Source organism: Sapajus apella, unplaced genomic scaffold, assembly GCF_009761245.1.
Source record: "Sapajus apella isolate SASKATOON/1434 unplaced genomic scaffold, GSC_monkey_1.0 scaffold7, whole genome shotgun sequence".
Taxonomy (NCBI): Eukaryota; Metazoa; Chordata; class Mammalia; order Primates; family Cebidae; genus Sapajus; species Sapajus apella.
The window spans coordinates 21,647,932-21,654,272 of record NW_022436947.1 but is presented as its reverse complement, the minus strand read 5'-3'; the positions used below and the strand labels follow the sequence as shown (position 1 = coordinate 21,654,272).

At 34.6% G+C, this 6,341-nt stretch overlaps 1 pseudogene across 1 annotated transcript; it reads left to right on the top strand.

The window, feature by feature from the left end:
* The first annotated feature begins 1,501 nt into the window (after nucleotides 1-1,501).
* Nucleotides 1,502-3,778, top strand: LOC116550279 (annotated as a pseudogene). Its single transcript, XR_004268310.1, has one exon. The product of XR_004268310.1 is annotated as a 60 kDa heat shock protein, mitochondrial pseudogene (transcript).
* Nucleotides 3,779-6,341: the final 2,563 nt, after the last annotated feature.

Sequence of the window (6,341 nt, the reverse complement as noted above, 5' to 3'; positions counted from 1 at the left end):
CATATGAAGTTTAAGGTGTTTTTTTCTAGTTCTGTGGAGAAGATCATTGGTAGATTGATGGGGATAGTGTTGAATCTGTAAATTACCTTGGGCAGTATGGCCATTTTTATGATATTGATTCTTCCTAACCATGAACATGGAATGTCTCTCCATCTGTTTGTGTCCTCTCTTATTTCGTTGAGCAGTGGTTTGTAGTCCTCCTTGAAGAGGTCCTTTATGTTCCTTATTAGCTGTATTCCTAGGTATTTTATTCTCTTCCGAGCAATTGTGAATGGCAGTTTGTTCTTGATTTGGCTCTCTTTAAGTCTGTTATTGGTGTACAGGAATGCTAGTGACTTTTGCACATTGATTTTGTATCCTGAGACTTTGCTGAAGTTGCTTATCAGTTTCAGGAGATTTTTGGCTGAGATGATGGGGTCTTCTAGATATACAATCATGTGGTCTGCAAATAGAGACAATTTGACTTCCTCCTTTCCTATTTGAATCCCCTTTATTTCTTTTTCTTGCCTGGTTGCTCTGGCTAGAACTTCCAGTACTATATTGAATAGGAGTGGTGAGAGAGGGCATCTTTGTCTAGTGCCAGATTTTAATGAAATCCCATGTATATGTCTTCAGCACTTGAACTGTAGACATTCCTAAGAAAAAGCCAGACACCTGAATTTCTTACTATACTTATAAATGCTGTGTACCTTAAATATAGGAATTTAAATATTTATTAAAGAAATACTTGATTTAAAAAAGAGAACAGAAATAAGGAAACTTAAGGTAGGCAACAGAAAATTCTCATATAAAAACATAACATGTTTGTTATATGATTTTGATATTTCAAAACACACTTTGCCAAACAATTTTAAAATATTTTTGTATTTAAAGTAAATTCAAATAGTAATATACATAATAAAATGTTTAAATATAGTTTTCTAACTATATTTAAATCAGTGCTATCTAATTTTGTGTTTGATAAAAGTAAAAATAAAACATTTTGGATCATTGATATTTTTATCATACTTGAATGTGTTTTATAAATATTTCTGCTGTTAGAAAAATTGTAAGTGTCCTTAATGCTCCACAATGAGTCATATTATGTTACCACTGAAATAAACAAATCAAATATACGTAAGTGGCAAAATAGTGTTGCTCCCTACAATTTAAATATCATTTAATTTACTGTTTGTCAAATCCAACATATTTGGCAATATGAGTTTTTAATTTATACTAAAACAAGTATTCCTTTAAATGTTCTTAAATTAAAATCATTTCTGCCAACAAAAAAATGAAGAGAGAAATTTGACATTTCTAAATTTCTAGTTTTTTCAAGTGAGAATGTGAGAGGCTGTGTTTTTTTGTACAATAAATGATAAATCTTATTTAGCTTATAAATAATTAAAGGCACTGAAAAATGTGAGTATAAAATATAAATCCTACAGCCTTATTTGGGTTCCCTTCTTTTCACAAAATATTAAAAGTGATCCTTGACATTTTCAAATAGAGTTTGAGGGCTCATTGCCGTGTGTGCCTAGCATTCTGTCCCTCACTCGCCGTAGACGACCTGCTTTTCCGCGCGCACGCCCTGCCGCCGCCCCGCAGAAATGTTTCGGTTACCCACCGTCTTTCGCCAGATGAGACCGGTTTCCAGGGTCCTGGCTCCTCATCTCACTCGGGCTTACGCCAAAGATGTAAAATTTGGTGCAGATGCCCGAGCCTTAATGCTTCAAGGTATAGACCTTTTAGCCGATGCCGTAGCTGTTACAATGGGGCCAAAGGGAAGAACAGTGATTATTGAGCAAAGCTGGGGAAGTCCCAAAGTAACAAAAGACGGTGTGACTGTTGCAAAGTCAATTGACTTAAAGGATAAATATAAAAATATTGGAGCTAAACTTGTTCAAGATGTTGCCAATAACACGAAGAGGCTGGGGATGGCACTACCACGGCTACTGTACTGGCACGCTCTATTGCCAAGGAAGGCTTCGAGAAGATTAGCAAAGGTGCTAATCCAGTGGAAATCAGGAGAGGTGTGATGTTAGCTGTTGATGCTGTAATTGCCGAACTTAAAAAGCAGTCTAAACCTGTGACCACCCCTGAAGAAATTGCACAGGTTGCTACAATTTCTGCAAATGGAGACAAAGAAATTGGGAATATCATCTCTGATGCAATGAAAAAGGTTGGAAGAAAGGGTGTCATCACAGTAAAGGATGGAAAAACACTGAATGATGAATTAGAAATTATTGAAGGCATGAAGTTTGATCGAGGCTATATTTCTCCATACTTTATTAATACATCAAAAGGTCAGAAATGTGAATTCCAGGATGCCTATGTTCTATTGAGTGAAAAAATTTCTAGTGTCCAGTCCATTGTACCTGCTCTTGAAATTGCCAATGCTCACCGTAAGCCTTTGGTCATAAGCGCTGAAGACGTTGATGGAGAAGCTCTAAGTACACTTGTCTTGAATAGGCTAAAGGTTGGTCTTCAGGTTGTGGCAGTCAAGGCTCCAGGGTTTGGTGACAATAGAAAGAACCAACTTAAAGATATGGCTATTGCTACTGGTGGTGCAGTGTTTGGAGAAGAGGGATTGACCCTAAATCTTGAAGACGTTCAGCCTCATGACTTAGGAAAAGTTGGAGAGGTCATTGTGACCAAAGATGATGCCATGCTCTTAAAAGGAAAAGGTGATAAGGCTCAGATTGAAAAACGTATTCAAGAAATCATTGAGCAGCTAGATGTCACAACTAGTGAATATGAAAAGGAAAAACTGAATGAACGGCTGGCAAAACTTTCAGATGGAGTAGCTGTGCTGAAGGTTGGTGGGACAAGTGATGTTGAAGTGAATGAAAAGAAAGACAGAGTTACAGATGCCCTTAATGCTACAAGAGCTGCTGTTGAAGAAGGCATTGTTTTGGGAGAGGGTTGTGCCCTGCTTCGGTGCATTACAGCCTTAGACTCATTGACTCCAGCTAATGAAGATCAAAAAATTGGTATAGAATTTATTAAAAGAACACTCAAAATTCCAGCAATGACCATTGCTAAGAATGCAGGTGTTGAAGGATCTTTGATAGTTGAGAAAATTATGCAAAGTTCCTCAGAAGTTGGTTATGATGCTATGGCTGGAGATTTTGTGAATATGGTGGAAAAAGGAATTATTGACCCAACAAAGGTTGTGAGAACTGCTTTATTGGATGCTGCTGGTGTGGCCTCTCTGTTAACTACAGCAGAAGTTGTTGTCACAGAAATTCCAAAAGAAGAGAAGGACCCTGGAATGGGTGCAATGGGTGGAATGGGAGGTGGTATGGGAGGTGGCATGTTCTAACTCCTAGAATAGTGCTTTACCTTTATTATTGAACTGTGACAGGAAGCCCAAGGCAGTGTTCCTCACCAATAACTTCAGAGAAGTCAGTTGGAGAAAATGAAGAAAAGGCTGGCTGATGTTTAAGACATCACTATAACCATCAGTTACTGGTTTCAGTTGACAAAATACATAATGGTTTATTGCTGTCATTGTCCATGCCTACAGATAATTTATTTTGTATTTTTGAATAAAAAGACATTTGTACATTCCTGATACTGGGTACAAGAGCCATGTACCAATGTACTGCTTTCAACTTAAATCACTGAGGCATTTTTACTACTATTCTGTTAAAATCAGGATTTTAGTGCTTGCCACCGCCAGATGAGAAGTTAGGCAGCCTTTCTGTGGAGAGTGAGAATAATTGTGTACAAAGTAGAGAAATATCCAATTATGTGACAACCTTTGTGTAATAAAAATTTGTTTAAAGTTAAAAAACAACAACAACAAAAAAAAACAAAATAGAGTTTGAGAAGACATTCATATGAACTTTAGATTGCTAGCTTAACTACTTAGACTCCAATCTTAGGTAATTTTAATTATGTGTAACACATATTTAATCATTGATTTGAAAGCCTAAGATTGAGATACTAGGATACCAGTCTCTAAAATTGCATATTTAAACAAAGTGAAAAAACCATTTTCAAAATATTTTACTAAAAGAAACTAAATATGCTCAATACATTAATCTATTTTCTGTTTTTAGAATTACATTAAAATATTAGTATGTGAATGTTTTATTTGATATGACCATTTGTAACTAACATGATTCATTTACATATATATACATATATATATATGCATTTATCTCACAGATTGCTAATGAATATCCATATGTATAAAGTAGTTTATTTCTCAGTGTTGTTTTATTTGGATATTTATTCTTAATGGAAGGTTTGTAAATAACAGCATTTATTTTTTTTTATTTGTTCTGTATATTCAGAACATATAGAAAATAAGTTGATTACTTCCTAAAATAATTATCACCAGTCTTTGACAGTACAATTGTTTATCTGTGTGCAAAGTAATGATCTAATAGGGAGTGTCAAATAAATCTTGTTGCTAGTCAAATTTATGGTGGAAAAGTCAACAAGGAATTAAGTCAAGAAAAGGAATAATTTTTAGGTGGAAAAGAAGTTCATCAATTATTTCTTGTCAGTGGTAAAACTATTGGCACACTCTGCATGCAATTTTGACTGAACAAAAACCTGTCGTTCACTCCATCTCTAATTAGATATTTCAGTTAACTTAATCTTGGGAAACATGTTTTGAAGATTCTAAAATTAGGAAAAAATGAACAACTACAAATATTTTCTTTGAAAATGACCTCACTCTTAAGATTATGATAACATGTATATATACCTATTTGGTGCATTTACTTTGCTGTTTAAAGTCCCATTATTTTTAATTATTTTACCAGTTTTATTTATTTATTTTTGTATTCTTTTTTTTTTTTTTTTTTTGAGACAGAGTCTTGCTCTATCACCAGGCTGGAGTGCAGTGGCACAATCCCAGCTCACTGCAACTTCTGTTTTCCAGTTTCAAGCAGTTCTCCTGCCTCAGCCTCCTGAGTAACTGGGACTACAGGCATGCACACCTGTTTTATATTTCTATAGACACAACCAAATAACTGATCACCAAAACCAATGATATGAAAAATTTAACTCAGTAAATTCCACTTCATTTTATCTTAATTATGATATATTCTCTGATTCATTAAAGTTTCATAATTTGTGCAAGACAGTCTTGTAATCTTCTTGTGATTGTCTGTTGCTTAAAATTCTGATACATTTTTATAACAGTTTTAATGAATGTTTGACTTTCTGATAAACTTTAAAAATTTTATTTTTATTATATTTATGTAATCCATCATTTCTCTCAGCTTGTAAACATGTTCAGTTATTTACTTTCAAAAGGTAAGTTAATTTGGATTAATATCCAATAAAATGACAGATTATATAGAGTAGGGTGAGAGTCCTACTGACAAATCACCTAGAATAACGAGTCAAAACATAGAAAATGTTTTAAGCATAAAGTTTAAACAGAATGAGAATTACAGAAAGCCCAAGAGGTAGAAAATATAACTTACAAGATAATATTGATGAATTTGACTACAGTAAAAATTAGGGATCTTTCTTCATCAAAAAAGACAACAAAGAATGTGGAGAAAAACAAAGTTGACAACTGGGGAAAGAAATTTGATACACACAGAACAGGGAGGGGAGCACTACACACTGGGGTCAGTTGGGGGGAAATAGGGGAGGGATGGTGGGGGGTGGGAAGCTGGGGAGAGATAGCAAGGGGAGAAATGCCAGATGTAGGTGATGGGGAGGAAGACAGCGAATCACACTGCCACGTGTGTTCCTATGCAACAATTTTGCATGTTCTTCACATGTACCCCAAAACCTAAAATGCAATAAAATAAATAAATGGAAAAAAAAAAAGAAAATACGTTTGAAACACATATAATAGAAAAATCCAAATATGTAAGAAACTATAGAAGAAATTATGTGTGTGTGTGTGTGTGTGAGTGTGTGTGTGTGTGTGTGTCTGTGTATGTCTGTGTCTGTATTAGATAAATAAGTGAAAGGAAAAGTGAAAGGGAATAAAATGGATGACTTGTAAACACTTCAAAATACGTTAACTCCAATTAAGAAAAAGGGGGATGCAAACTAAGACCACAATGAGATGTAATTGTCCACCTATAAAATGGCAATTTCTCTAAATTCTTATTATTAGCATCAATCTTTCCTTGAATTCCAATCTCATGTTCCCAATTTTTCAGTATATTAAAATTGAATTTTGTCAAATGGACATGTCAAACAGCTTAAACATTTGAGTTTTATAAGATTTTGATGGGTAGACTTTAGTTACAAGATGGTTGACATCTATAGTTAATCAACTGAGTCTTGACAACTATTGTTCAAAACTTGTAAACTAGGGAACCTCTGATGTGTGTGTGTGTGTGTGTGTGTGTGTGTGTGTGTGTGTGTGTGTGTGT